This window comes from Rattus norvegicus, chromosome 10 (genome assembly GCF_021556685.1).
Source record: "Rattus norvegicus strain SHRSP/BbbUtx chromosome 10, alternate assembly SHRSP_T2T, whole genome shotgun sequence".
NCBI lineage: Eukaryota > Metazoa > Chordata > Mammalia > Rodentia > Muridae > Rattus > Rattus norvegicus.
In genome coordinates, this window is record NC_141543.1 from 109956000 (window position 1) to 109971253 (window position 15254).

Below are 15254 nucleotides of genomic sequence, written 5' to 3' on the forward strand. Positions count from 1 at the left end.
AGTAAATACCAGACATCATGACATCATAGTTCCACTTTTTTTTCTTTTCACCCGCCCCTAGTTCCGCTTTTAAAATTGTGTGTGTGTGTGTGTGTGTGTGTGTGTGTGTGTGTGTGTGTGTCTGCACTCCCCTTACTGCCTACCTAGCACGGCTCCTCCCACTACCTGGTGTGGCTCCTCCCACTTCCCAGCATGGCTCCGCCCCACCTGCCTTGTCCTGTGTGTCTTCCCTACACATCCTGGACAGACCCACTGTCCCTCCAGCTCCACCAGCACTCTTAGTTCAAATCCTTCCTTGCAGTCTTTTCCTCTCCAAGGCCTGTTCTCCGCCTGAGCTTAGCTAAGGATCTCACAGGTCAACTGACTGCCCTTCCTGACCCCTCAGCTGTAGTCACATCTCCAACAGGTGTGCAAAGCCTTAGGGTCTGCGGGATGGGTCTGCACAGGTGGGAGAGGAAAAGAACAGTGTTCTAGAGAGATCAAAATGTCCCCTCAGGAGGCCCCCAGGTGGGAAGAAGACAGTTGGGCCATCAGAGCCTACCTAGGATACAATAGACCCCCTTGACTCTTCCAGAATGGAAGAAGCTCTTAAGGCCTGGCCCCAGAGGGCACACCACACTTTCTGACCCCTTGGCCCTGATCCTGAAGCTTGAGAGACTGTCTGTCCCGAGAAGGTCTTGTGCAGCCTCACTCCCAAGCCCTCTGTTCTTCCCGGCTCTGGCCGGCCCTGGTAGAGAGGGGAATCGGCTGTTCAGAATCCAAACAGCGGGCAGCTGCTCCAGACTGGAGGGACACATCTGGAAGATGTGTCCTGGCTGCTGCTATCATGACAGCTGCCAGGGAAAGTACTGCTTTCAGGTTCTCTGTGAGCTGAGAAGGAAAACAAGAGTGGGAGGGGAAGGGGGACTTGGCTCTCAGACTCAAGGATGCAACACCTTGGCCTGGTTGGCAGAGGGAGAAACACAGCAAACAGGTCTACAGCTGAGACAGGCGGGCTTTCCTGACTATCTTCTCTCTCCTCTGGACCCCGGGCGACAAGAGCTCAGTCTGCTGTTCTGAAGGGCTGTGACATAAGGCAGTTGGTACTGTGAGCATAGTCCTGAGATGTGCAAAGATATTGGTGGGGCCCCCACAGTCCCAAATTTCCCCAAGGAAAATGTCTGGCACCACCACACCATTAAACCCAGCCAGCAGTCACAGGGTGGATTTCTTTGAGTCTGAGGCTAGGGACGGCTACATTGTGATACTTTGTCTCAAAAACCCCAAACAAAAATCAGAGAACCACAAGGTCCACCTCAGCTGGAGAGGTGAGTCAGCCAATTACTGACTGCTCTTGCAGAGAACCTGAACTCCGGTCCCTATTGTGAATTTGGTTTATTGCTTGTTTCATGTTAAGTGGGTTCCCAAAATTACTTGGGAATTCACAAGTCTGCATGTAAGATGATGAGGATCCATGCCCCCCAGTTGGCTTTGATTGGTAAAGTTGCTGGCAGGGCAGGGAGACAGAGGCAGGACTTTTAGGATTCCGGGGGTGGGGGGTAGGGGACATGGGACAAAGGAGGATTACCATGCTAGGAAAGGGATAAGATCCAGGCTTGGAAGCGGCAGAAGAGAAAGCTTGCGATCATGTGAGAGCCGGGGAAGAACAGCCCCAGGTCCCCCATGCCCCATAGGGTCTAGGGTAGCAAAGATGAAATATAGGTTTTAGTGAGTAATAACTCAGGATTATAAGGCTTCCTGTGTGTCTCTCACATCCAGGGTCCACAACATCGGGGCGGTATCAAGCAACTCGCACTGCCGTTGCCGGGGAGGTTAGAGCGGGTTAGTCAACAATGGCAACTGTTCCCAGCATCCCACAGCAACTCGCAATTATATGTAACTCCAGTTCCAGGGGACCACCCTCTCCTGACCCTGTATGCACATGGTAAACAGACATGCTCACACGCAAAACACCTGTACAGGTGAAAACTGTCCATCGAATGGTGGATGGATGAGCGTAGCTATGCAAGAGCCTGTTACTCAGCCTCGAGAGTGAGGTGTTTATGTGTGTTCCAAGAATACTAGGCAAGGCAGAGGTAATGGTTCACACCCACATCCCCAGTGCTCAAGCAGGAGGATTATGGTGCTGAGGCCAGCTTCGCTTATTTAGCTACACAGACGTAGAAGAAAAGAACATGGTGCTGGGTGAGGAGAGGCTCACTAAAGCCCACTCCTGTGACAGTGACTGTGGAGAGCCGGGGTGGAAGGGACAGGGACCTGGGGTTGGGAGCTAAAGAGTAGATAGTTTCTTTATAAGTGGCAAAAGTATTGTCAAGTGGATTGGTGGTACAAGGCTCGGTGAATGTGTAAACCCCAGAGCCAGGGGCTGCAGAGGTGGCTCAGTGGTCAAGAACGGTGGTACTCTTACAAAGGACCACGGTTCTGTCACCAGATCCCACATGGCGCCTTGCAACTAACCCTCTGTAAAAAACAGGAGATACAGCGTCCTCTTGTGGCCTTTATGGGCACTGCATACACGTGGTGTGCATACATGTGGGAAGGCAAAATACCAATACACATAAAAATAGTTTAAACCTCTCTACAACCCCAACTCCCCCACCTCACAGGGTTATATACTTTAACTGGATTTGCTATGCGTATGCGGATCATACCTCAGTATCACTATTAAAAAAGAGGTTAGCCAGGCACCGTGTAGTACACACCTTTAATTCCAACACTCAGGAGGCAGAGGCAGGCAGCTCTCTGAGTTTGAGGATAGCCTGGTCTACATAGTGAGTTCCAGGATAGCCAGGGCTACACACAGAAACCCTGTCTTAAACAAAAGCCACAAAGAAGAGGAGGTGGGGGAGGGAGAGGGGAGGGAAATGGGAAGGGAGGGGAGGGGGAAGATGACATCTTGTCCTGGGGATGTCACTCACCTGGCAGAGAGCTTGCATAGTGTGCTCAATTCTGGATTCCATCCACCAGCACCACATAAACAGGGCATGGTGGTATAAGTCTGTGATCCCAGACCTTAGGAGGAGGGGGAGGAAGAGGGGGAGGGGAAGGAGGATGAAGAGGAGGAGGAGAGAAAGAGGAGGGGGGCAGGAGGATCAGACACTTGGGGTCATCTTAACAACATAACAAGTTCAAGGCCAAATAAGGGGGAAAGAAATGTAAATTGGGCCTTGGCAGCTGAGTCATTTAAAAGCCAGGGACAAGAAGCTGTGCCTGGAAGATGGCAGACATCTTGCCTAAACCAGGGAGGAACAGAGCACTGGCAGATGGTCAGGCTGATGGACATTGGTGGATGGGCAGGCAGGGCAAGCAGGGCAGGCTTGGCAGGCTGATGGGCAGAGGCCTCTTCTGAGACACTGGAGGGGGGGAGGGGAGGTGGTGTCAGGGGACACGAGAGCTGGTGCATAAGGGTGGACACACACTTCTCCCAGCTCTCTCCAGCCAGAGAATGGTGGGCGCAGCTCCAGCATTGGTCAGGGGTCGAGGTGGAGTGGAGGAAGACGACATAGAAGCTATGGCAGGATGTGGGAAAAGACAAAGGTCCAATGCAGCTTCTCTCAGGGGAGACGCCAGGAGCATCGTGAACCCTACCTAGGAAGACCAGAGTGTCCCCTGTCTCAGTCCTGCCCTCCTCGTGGCACCTGGACATTTATATTCAGCTCTTGTCCTTCTCATTCCGAAGCAAGTTCCTCAAACCCAGAACGTCCTTGGTGTCCTGACCAAGAGGGAGTGCACTGGACAAGCGTTCCAAACAACACCACTGCTGCCAACTCCCTGGGACAAGAAACCACAGGAGCCTTCCATGCTGCTCACACTAGTCCAGCCCTCACGCTGTGGGCTGTGGGCTTGGGGGCTATCCTCTGACTGAATCACCGGGGAGGGAGGTGTCAGGATGAGGTAAGAGACGTGTCTCAGTCGTGTGGTGCCTCACGGTGATGATTCTAGCATTTGGGAGGTCGAGGCAGGAGGATCACGGGGTCATCCTAAGCTACATAGCCAGCCTGGGCTACATGACATCCAATCTTCAAACAAACACACAGAATGCACCTCCCCCCACCCCCCACCCCCACACACAGATTCTCACACTCAGCCCCAGAAAGGCAAGGGTTTGCTGGAAGACTGAAAGTTGGTAGCAAAGCTGTCCGGGGGGGGGGGGTGCTGAGGGAAAATGGCAGCGGCCAAAAGACTGAGGGGGTTGATTTGGGAGACACTGGGGCCAGAGGTGAAGGCAGTGGGCAGCCACCATGGATGCCATGTGAGGAGAAAAGAGAAGAGGGAAGCAGCAAGGGAGGGGGTTTCTGCCAAGTCCTGAGGGCAATGGCTTCAGTAGATGCTCACACCACCTCTCTTTCTTTCTTCCTTCCTTCCTTCCTTCCTTCCTTCCTTCCTTCCTTCCTTTCTTTCTTTTAAAGATTTATTCATTTTATGTATGTGAGTACACTGTCACTGTCTTCAGACACACCAAAAGAGAAGAGGGCACTAGATCCCATTACAGATGGTTGTGAGCCACCATGTACTCGCTGGGAATTGAACTCAGGACCTCTGGAAGAGCAGTCAGTGCCCTTAACCACTGAGCCATCTCTCCAGCCCTCTTTCTTTTTCTTTCTTTCTTTCTTTCTTTCTTTCTTTCTTTCTTTCTTTCTTTCTTTCTTTCTTTCTTTTCTTTCCATCTGTCGTCCATCCGTCTGTCTGTCTGACTGACTGATTGTGTCCCAGGTAGCACAGCCTGGCTTGGAGCGCCTCATCCTCCTGCCTCTACCTCCTGAGCTCTAGGATTTTCAGTGTGCGGCCACCGCCACACCCAGCTGAGAACTTTTACTTTATGTGTACGAGTTGGGTTCTTTTTTTTTTTTTTTTTTTTTTTTGCTTTTGTTTTGCCTGCGTGAATGCATAGCACCCCGTGCGTGCCTGGGGTTCGTGGAGGTTATAAGAGGTCACTGGATCCAGTTCCCAGCACCCACCCAGTAGGCTCACAACCGTGCATATCTGTGGTTCCACGAGGGTGCTGGGAACTGAACTCAGGTCCTCTGCAAGAGCGGCAAATGCTCTTAACCACTGAGCCTTCTTCTCCTGGTCCCACTGGTAGAGAATTTATCCTGGTCTCTTGAGGCAGGGTCTCACCTCTCCCAGGATGGCTGTCTTCTCACTGTGTTTCATCCCATGGTCTCCGGATCTTGATCTTACTGCTTCGGCCTCCCAAAGACCAGATCAAAGTATTCATTTGATTCAATTCAAAGTATTTTCAAGTATTCATTATCTGACAAGCAGACTAACTTTAAAAAAAACAAAAAACAGTTTCAGGTTTACAGAAAATTGATCTGGCAGTACACTGCTCCTGACTGTCCCCTGACCCCTCGGGTTCCCCGCCACCATTTGCCTCTCTCCAGAGTAATATATTTGGTACAGTTGATCCTATATTGAGAGTGAGTGTCCCTCAGCCTCTCCAGGGTGTTCTGTGGGCTCTGCCAAGTTGGGAGAGCATGGAGCCACTTTGTCAGTGTCTCTCAGAGGGCATCGCTGTCTTCAATGTCACCTCTTTGCCTCCACCTTTGGTGTTCCTACCCAAAGGCCAGATGACATTCAGATGGGGCTGACACAGCAGCTGCTTCTGCAGTTGCCCCTTGCCACCTTGCTCCAGCCGAGTGCCAGGGGTCCCTCAGGATTCATTAGGGCTGTGGGCTAGCATGCTCTCTCCCCTCCCTGCTCAGGGCACTGATGGAATGGAGAATCATGAAGAAAGGCAAGCAGCCCTCAAGGCCAAGGTGGAGCTTCAGCTATCTGCTAATGCCACATCTTCTGTCAGCTGACACCTTTGTCTGCAGCAGTGGAGGGGACAGGATCAGGCCAGCAGTTTAGGAAACTCCACTCTGCTGCCTGACAACTTACTTACCAACTGTTTGCTGCAAGCCCCCAAGCAGAGGCAATGCCCTCTATGGCAATTGAGCACTAAGGAGTCCCGAGGCAGAGCTGCTCTCACTGTGTAAGACTGGACAGCTGTGTTGTCTCTCCAGGACATCTGAGAAGTGTCACAAGCAGGGCTAGAAGCCCCAGGCTGCTCACCTGTCTTGACAGATGTGGCATCCATGACTCACTCTCCTTCCTAGAAGTTGGACCCCACAGACCTCCTGTCATTTCTTTTTTTTTTTTTTTTTTTTTTTTTTGGTTCTATTTTTCGGAGCTGGGGACCGAACCCAGGGCCTTGCGCTTCCTAGGCAAGCGCTCTACCACTGAGCTAAATCCCCAACCCCTTTTTAAAGGCTTTTTTTTTTTTTTTTCTTTTTTCTTCAGAGCTGGGGACCGAACCCAGGGCCTTGTGCTTGCTAGGCAAGTGCTCTACCGCTGAGCTAAATCCCCAACCCCCCTCCTGTCATTTCTTAATGCTGGCTTCAGCCGCTTGGGGAAGGGTCTGACTCTCTCCAAAGGGAGCATCCAGGACCTCCAGCCTTTCCCAGAGACAAAGAGCTTCTTTCCCTTCAAGGCCGGCTTCCACGCAGAGATGGTCCAAGTCCCATGCTAGCAAAGTGGGTTGTCACTCAGTAAACACCTGCTGTATGGCATGATTTCTGAAACCCATATGAAAAAGATGATGTCATGACATGTTCCATAATCCTGGGCCAGGTGTGTGGAGACGAGTGGGTCCCTGGGGCTCACTGGCCAGCTGGCCTAGCCTACTTCGTTAATTCTAGGCCAGTGAGAGAGTTTAGCCCTCCATATAATATGAGCCTCAGACCTCCAGATACATGTGAACTTATGTGCAACCATATATATATATGTATATTTGCAAGTGCACATAACTACATGCAAGCACATATGCACATGGGCACGCACACACACGCACACACATGCACACACACGCACACACACACACACACACAGTACCTTAGTTCTAAGAAAAGAGCCTCATGCATCTTGATAGCAACTGTGCCAGAGACAACCTCTGAGAACAAGAAAAGCATTGTGGGGCTGGGCACCACCTCCCATAGGCCCCTCCCCAGTGCTGCCCCTGCTTAAAGCGGACCCCTCTTGCACTATGGACTCATTTTGCATGGCTTTGTGTGTTATCACCTTCCCAAACACACAGCCTGATTAGCCAGACACCTGTCCAGTCACCTTTCCAAAAGCAATTCTTCTCTTCTTTTGCGACAGGGTCTCCTATGTAGTCCTGTCTGTCCTGGAACTCAACTATGTAAAATCAGGCTGGCCTCAAATTCACAAAAAAATCCTCCTGCCTCTGCCTCCTAAGTGCTGGGATTAAAGGCTTGAGCCACCATGTCGGCCTAAAAGTAATTTGTATTGAAGTAGAAACCAGTCACTGCTAGGTTGGGTTAAACTTTCCGTTTCTTACCAACAATGTCTCCAGTTCTGTTTGTCTAGACCAGGGAGACAGGCTGGGGAAAAGCTGACTGCGTGTCTAAACCTCTCACATCTGGAGCAATTTCCACATCCTATTTGAAAACCCCCACTGCCCATTCGGAGGAGCCAGCTTTGACTGGAATCAGAGGGCAGACAGAAGCTGTACAGAGTGGTCCGTGAGGCTGATCTCAGCACTCAGGAGACTGAGGCGAGGGAACCAGGGGTCCCATGCTGGCAGGTGAGGCAGACGGAGTCTCGTCCTCAAACACCCCCTCACCCCTGGTTTCATGAGCTGCGACTGGGGTAGCCTTCTCTCCCGAAAGCAGGCAGCATAGCGAGCCACTGTCCTGGGGTGTTTCCAGAACACTCTGGTATTTTCTGAGGTTTTCTTTAGTCCCGCTCAGCAAAGTGCTCTGTGCCAGTGCTCCCTTGAGGGTGGGGGTGGGGAGAGTGTAATTTTGAAAGTTAACTTCAACAACTACAATAAAGATAGCTGGTAAGAAAGCTGTTTCACTGGATATGCCCTCCTCTGGCCAACCCCCACATCACAGCCCACCAGCAGCCATGCCTCGCTTCTCCCAGGACCCAGGGGAGGCAGTCTGTGCTGGCCAGGACGGCCTCAAACTCTGGTTCAAGCCATCCTTCTGACTCCACCCTTCTTCCATGCAGTTGGGACCACAGGTGCACATGCCTGTATCTGGCCCCTGTTCTTATCCAGAATCTGTCTCCTCAAACAGCTTAGACTCTTTGGATGAGCTGAGCTATCCTTGTTCCAGCCGGCCCCTGTCCCCGCTGCTGGCCTTGGCTTTGGAGGTTACTTTGCACCTGAGACCAAAGCCACTCAGCAGAGAATGGGCACATGCCATGTCCCTCCTCCGGGTCCTCCACCCACCATGGGATCTGAAGCCCCACCCATTGAATCAGGCTGGCTTTTGTTACCACCTTGCCCAAAAGAGTGGGCAAAATAGGGCTGCGACATCCAATATCAGGTCATGAGGATGTGAATCTTTCACGCCTGTTCTCTCCCTCCCTCCTCTCATCTCTGTGCTCTCCTCTTTCTCTTCCTCTATCATGGGCTCTGGACCTCTTTCCTGCTGTCCCCACTGCCTGGCAGGGTGAGGGTAGGTGACTCCCAGAAGAATTCTGGAAAAGGTCCTGGCTAATGTAAATTTCTTCACTTAGATTCATGGTCTCTCCACTGCTCTGGAAAAGACAGTACCTCACCAGTCTCTGTCCTCTCATGTGGCGCTCTAGAGCAGTATCCCCCTAAGCTGACCACAGCCTCCCCCAACATCCAGCAAGCTCCTAGGTGTTCAGCAAAGTCCTTGCTTGGCCATACAGTTCAGATTCTTTTTTTCTTTTTTTCTTTCTTTTTTTTTTTTCTTTTCTTTTTTTTTTTTTTTTTTTTTTGGTTCTTTTTTTCGGAGGTGGGGACCGAACCCAGGGCCTTGCGCTTCCTAGGTAAGCGCTCTACACTGAGCTAAATCCCCAGCCCCTTTTTTTCTTTTTTCTTTTTTTTCTTTTTTTTTCTTTTTTTTTTTTTTGGAGCTGGGGACTGAACCCAGGGCCTTGCGCTTGCTAGGCAAGCGCTCTACCACTGAGCTAAATCCCCAACCCCTACAGTTCAGATTCTTAAAAGACCAGCCTCCTCCTCCATTGACCTCAGGGGCTCTTCTCTCTGACCTTCCCAGGAAGCCCTAAGCCCTGCTGACTCGAGAAAAATCCATTTCTGGGGAGAGAAGGAAGGTGCCAGGGTCTCTACACAGCCAGGGCCAGCTGGCTGGGTAACAACCTTCGTATTCAGTTCTGAGAGCCTTGGGTTGGCAGAAGCAGGGAGAGATATTGAGCCACTTCTTTTCCTGGACTGAGAAGGCGTTTATTCCCCTCCCAGGAAGCTCAGGGTCGGTCCTCAGAGGTTCATTTCTCAGGAACGGGGGCTGAGAGATCTGCTCAGTCAGGATTCCTTCCTGGTGCACTAGTCAGCAGCCAGCATCCATCATAGCTGAAGACATCTTCACATACTGCTTCATTCAGGACTCACAACAACCTAGGGTGGGGGGGTCCTCTGTCCATACCCGAGGGTAAGGTTCAGAGGGAGCAGGGAGCAGCATCTCCCTAAGGTCACATTGCTGAAGGGCAGGACTCTAGAGCCTGGCCTTTGGTCCTAAAGGCACACACAGAAGGCACCGTTTATGACATCGGAACTCGGTGGTCCCCTCGATGGCCAGGCAACAGCTGCAAAGCGATCCACAGGTGTGGTCCACGGGGAAGGGTGGTCCAGGGTTCACTAAGGCTCGGCACTGGCTTTTGGGTGCAGATGGCCTTTAGGATCCCTGAGGATTGCACCCTGTAAGTGGCAGTGAGGGGCTGCCCAAGGCCTTCCCTAGGTGAGTCTCATTGTGGGCTTAGAATTGTTCCCCCAAGAAAGAAGTGGGAACTGATGTACGTACAGCTGAGGAGGGTAGATCAGGCCAGCTCTGAAGACCAAGAAGTCTCCAGGATAGACCATCCCCACCACTCTCCAAGCCCGTTGCCATGGCAACACCACTCCTGTGTTACTTGTTCTCACCATCGAAGAGCCTCCTGCTGTGACACCCATCTGCCTTCAGGGGCTTTTTGCTGAGGAGGGCGAGGCTGCTCTAACTTAGATCAGTTGTCCAGGACATCCCAGGCTCACAGGAGACCAAGGAACTAGTTACCTGATGCTGGTTCCAGGTTCTCCCAGTTCCCAGGTACCACCATTTTGGCCAGATGGTGCTTTCTCTTTATGGAGCGGTCTCCACAGGAGACACTGTCACACCTTGGGTGTCTTTTGTCTAGCTCACCCTACTGTCAAGACCAAGGAGTCTCTAGGATAGAGGCAACCCATTTAGAACTGAAAGCTGACTCAGAGATAAGCTAGTTTTCTGAGCTCCCAAACAATTTAGCACCAAGCCACGCAGTCTCCACAGGGTTCTGGAAATTCATGTGGCAGCGCTGCCCCCATTTCTCCCCTCATCCCCGACCCCTCCCAGGGAAGTTCTGCTCCACCAACCAAACTCACAGCCCAGGTCACAGCTTAGACCCTGGCTGATGGCTGCTGCTAACAAGGGCCCTGCTCCCTTAAGGCCTTCTGCTTATAAGGTCACCCGAGCTGTTCCTAGTGTCACAGCCCATTTGAGTTTCTCCATCTGCATAGAAGCTGAAAGCCGTGCTCCATCAGAGTCATGTTAGAGATGAAGTCACACAGACTAAATAAATCCCCGGAAAACCACTTGATCATTTCGACAGATGCAGGGTCCCTGCAGTGGGGCCTTATGCTGAACAGAGAGCCTTCACTGGCTCGACTCCCAACATAACCTGGGGGAGTCGAGCCACAGCTGGCGAGAAGGCAGAGTCACTGGATGAACGAGGAGGAAACATGAGGGACCAGAGGAACTCCGGCTGAAGGAGCCTGCTGAAGCCAGGCCAGGGGAACTAGAGGTCACCCAGGGATGGGGGAGGCCAGTAAACCAATCAAACATCTAGAGCGTTGCTTCTTGCTAAGCCGGTGGAGTGTGCTCTCTTTGCTAAGACTGGAGTTTGCAAGCCTATGTATGGCCTAGGAGAGTTTAAGATGGGCTTGAGTTTGATTGATTGCCTGCTCTTCCCAGACTGTCACAGGAGTTGGGGTGGCCAGGCAGTTGTCTCACTCAGATCCCAGGAACAGACACACTTCAGAAGGCCTGGCCTGGAGCCCAGAATCTCTATGTGGCATCCCCTGTCAGACCTGTTAAACAAATATGCTGACTTTGGCTACCTGGACACTCTGAGGTAACAAGGTGACTGTTTATCTCTTGGCCCCTCACTGTATTATCAGCACTACCACCTGGAGAGGCAGGTGGCTTCCTATACCTGGAAAGGCAGTTGTCACAGCACCACCACCTGGAAAGGCAGGTGGCTTCCTGTCACTACACCTAGAAAGGCAGGTGTCACTACATCATCATCAGCACCACCTGGAGAGGTAGGTGGCTCCATCACTACCACCTGGAGAGGCAGGTGGTTTCCTGTCACCACACCTGGAGAGGCAGGTGTCACTACATCATCAGCACCACCACCTGGAGAGGTAGTGACTTTGGCTCAAGGGTGGGAGTTTAGGAGATGCCTTGTCTGAGGAGAAGTGGAGCCTGGTTGGGGGAGGGTACCTTGGAGCCCAGTCCCAGCCTGTCCATCCCCTAACTAGAGGAAGGTCTCCACTAGCCCCAGCAAACTGCAGATTTTGGTCACTGTCCCACACCAGCTGTTAGGATCATCTTCCTTCTCTTCATTTGTCTTGTCTTCCTCTTCTTCCTCTCGACTCTTCAGTCTCCCTGCTTTGGCCCCTTAGACTCTTGGATAATGCTATGATCAAAACCCTCCCCCAAACCCACCCAGACAGATAGCTCTAAATTAATTAAATCCAGTTCTTTTTCTTCTTTTGGGAGGTGCGCAGTGCCACGGCGCACATGTGGAAGTCAGGAGACAACCTGTAAGAGTCGATGCTCTCCTTCAACCCTGTGTGCTCTGGGGCTGGTTATTCAGATGGTCAGGCTTGGCAGCAGGCTCCTTTTCCTGCCAACCACACCCGGCCCTACTGCCGATTTCTAAGCGGCCCAGGCAGTGGGTTTCGGACGCCTCCCACAAAGACTGTCATCAAAGTGGCCAAGCACCTCTGTAAACACAAACTAGGTTCTGTCAAGGACCCTGAGGCATTACAGGAGCCCAGGGAAGATGGCAGCCTTCAGAACCCCGTGGCCATTCGAAGCTAGCATAGTGAGGAGGATACAGCACTGTCGGAGGACGTGCTGCAGGCCCACCCGCTCTGACATCATAGCACGTGGGGTGGGCCTCAGGAACAGCACTCTACTCCCTTAGCATCAGTACCTACTGCATCAGGATTCGTAGCACCGGTATCCATGGGCTGTCAGTCAGGAATGCCGGTGGGTTGAACAGCGCCCTCTCCATACACCAATGATAGTACTAAGCCCGTAGCTCCCCGGGGCTTGTGGGTGTGACTTTTGGACACAGACTTCACCGTTCACGAGGCCAGGGTCATGAGAGGAGATCACTTGTGTTTTGGGAGGCCCTGAGCCTGACTGGTTTCCTTGCTGGAGAGAGGAGAGCAGTAAAGTGGTCAGTGACATCAACAGACAAGCAGATGCTGTCTGAGAGTAGGGAGAGGCACACCCACATACCAAGGGGACTCTGGAAACACTGTCCCTCAGAGGCTGCTGGTGTAACTGATCCCAGGATAGTTAGATCTCAGGCTTCTGGTCTCTGGAGCCATGGGGACAAAAAGTATCCCTGTCATTTTTTAGGACCTACTTCATGACTTTGTTTTTCCTAAGTGTTGGGGTCAAGTACATACCTGGATTCCCATTCTTCCCAGGTCTGCTGGGGATCCAGGTGGGGCATGGGTGGCAAGCTGGTTGCCAGCTGTCACGGCACAGATGGGGCAGGGGGCTGGGTCTTTGCTCTTTCCCTCCCCTGGACAGCATGAGGATGCTCTAGGGTCTTGGGACTGCCCTCAGGACCTTTCCAGCCTCCAGCCTGCACTTGTCATGTTCTGTTTTACCCACACGGCCTTAGGATACTTCCCTCCTCTGGTCTTGGCAAGCACGCCCCGAGGTAGTCTTTGACAGAGCCAGGGTTCTGTTCCTCCAGCTGAAACCAACTCATGTCCTCTCCCTGCTTCAGGCATATTGTTCTTGGCAAGCCAGCTGTGTGTGCCTCTGTCTGGTTCCTGTTAGGCTCTACATGATGTCTATTACCCCACTCCCCAGGTTCCCCCATGCAGGGTCATTCACCAGGTCCTCCTGACACCAGCTAGCCACGCTATGATCCAACTACAGGACCCACATTAAACAATCAAAGAAACAAACAAAACCCAGGGTTTGGCTCAGGCACACAGAAGTCCCCATCAGATGTCTGTCTGGACACCCAGAGCTCCCCACATCCCCTTCCTCACATGTACGAATTGTCTACAATGCTCTCTCAGAAGTCAGGAAAACATATTACTATGGCCGATGGGATACAGGAGACAGTGAAGGTTCACAGGTAAACAGCCACAGGGACAAGGACATGGGGAGAAATCAGGACGACTCCAGAGGACAGAGCTTCTGGGCCATGCAGTTTGGAGTGTGCGGCCGGCCCAGGAGCACATCCCCTGGGCCTGGAGGACCTGGAGGGCCTGTGAGGACTCTGGATCTGTCATGTGGGGACAACTGACTCAGTCTTGGTCTCTCTGGTTCTACTGACTCACCCTGGAGGTCAGGGTACAGCAGGGGTTTCCAGTTCTCTGCCAGTAACCACAGCCACATCGCAAGGCTACCTGGGGGCTACTGCGTCCCCCTCATTTGTATAGGGTTCAGGCAAAGTCCAAAGAGCCTCAATATGAAAGACAGGCTCCTCCCATGCCTTCTATGCAGGGCATTCTGAAGGCCCTGAGAGGCGTCATGGAGGAAGATTTAACTGTGGCAGTCATGTATCAGCTGAACCCCTGTAGACAGATGTAGCCCTCCCTCAGCACCCCAACTCTGCCCAGGGCAGCTGAGGAATGCGCAGGTCAGGTGTGATAAGAGAGGCTTCAGTGAAGACACAGGGCTTCCCCTGCGGTTAACTTGCTCAGCTCTGCTCTGGTGCCCTCCAGTGGCTTTCTCTCAGGCCTGTGGCTGACACAGCAAACCTCACTACAGAACTCAGAGGTCTGGGAGGTCACCACCTTAGGAGAGAAAGGAGCCAGCCAAAGCTAGAGGCATGATGGTGTGAAGAGCAAAGAGAGGCAGGGGACTTTAAAAATGTTTATTTTATTTTATGTGTAGGTATGCCTGACTATACTGGCTGGTTTTGTGTGTCAACTTGACACAAGCTGGAGTTATCACAGAGAAAGGAGCCTCCCTGGAGAAAATACCTCCATGAGACCCAGCTGTAAGGCATTTTCTCAATTAGTGATCAAAGGGGGAGGACCCAGCCCGTGGTCCTGGGTTCTATAAGAAAGCAAGCTGAGCAAGCCAGGAGGAGCAGGCCAGTAAGTAACATCCCTCCATGGCCTCTGCATCAGCTCCTGCTTCCTGACCTGCTTGAACTCCAGTCCTGACTTCCTTTGGTGATGAGCAGCAATGAGGAAGTGTAAGTTGAATAAACCCTTTCTTCCCCAACTTGCTCCTTGGTCATGATGTTTGTGCAGGAATAGAAACTCTGACTAAGACAATGACTGTCTGAGTTTATATGCACCACATGTGTTCAGAAACCTTTAGAGGCCAGAGACACTCACCCCCCCCACCCCCCACCCCCAGAACTGGAGTTACAGAGTGTTGTGAGCCACCATGTAGCTGCTGGGATTTGAACCAGGGTCTTTTTGAAAGAATAATATGCACTCTCAACCACTGAGATATCTCTTCAGGCCCTGTTGCTATAAAATTACAAAAAAAATGCTCTCTTTTACCCCCACTAGATCCGGCACTGTAGTGCCCCAAGATATCTGGTAGATATTTTCATCTCAAACAGCAAAGCGTCTCACCCGCTCTGCTCTGTCCCATATCACACTGCCGATGGCTTCTCTCTGGGCCTGGCAGCAATTTCTCTACCCATCTAGTTCCCAAGGCAGGTTGCCACCATGCCAGACACACACATCCCAATTCCATGGTGGCCTAGTGTCTCTGGCCGCCACATACTCTCCTGAACTTAAATCGCCACGTGAAAGAACACACAACATAATAACCTCTGATCCAATTGATAACATATAATTGCCCACCTAAACATACAAAGCCCTGTACACATTCATCTCTTAAGAATATTCATTGGGTTGGGGATTTAGCTCAGTGGTAGAGCGCTTGCTTAGCAAGTGCAAGGCTCTGCGTTCCGTCCTCAGCTCGGGGCGGGGGGGGGGGAGAATATTCATAACAACC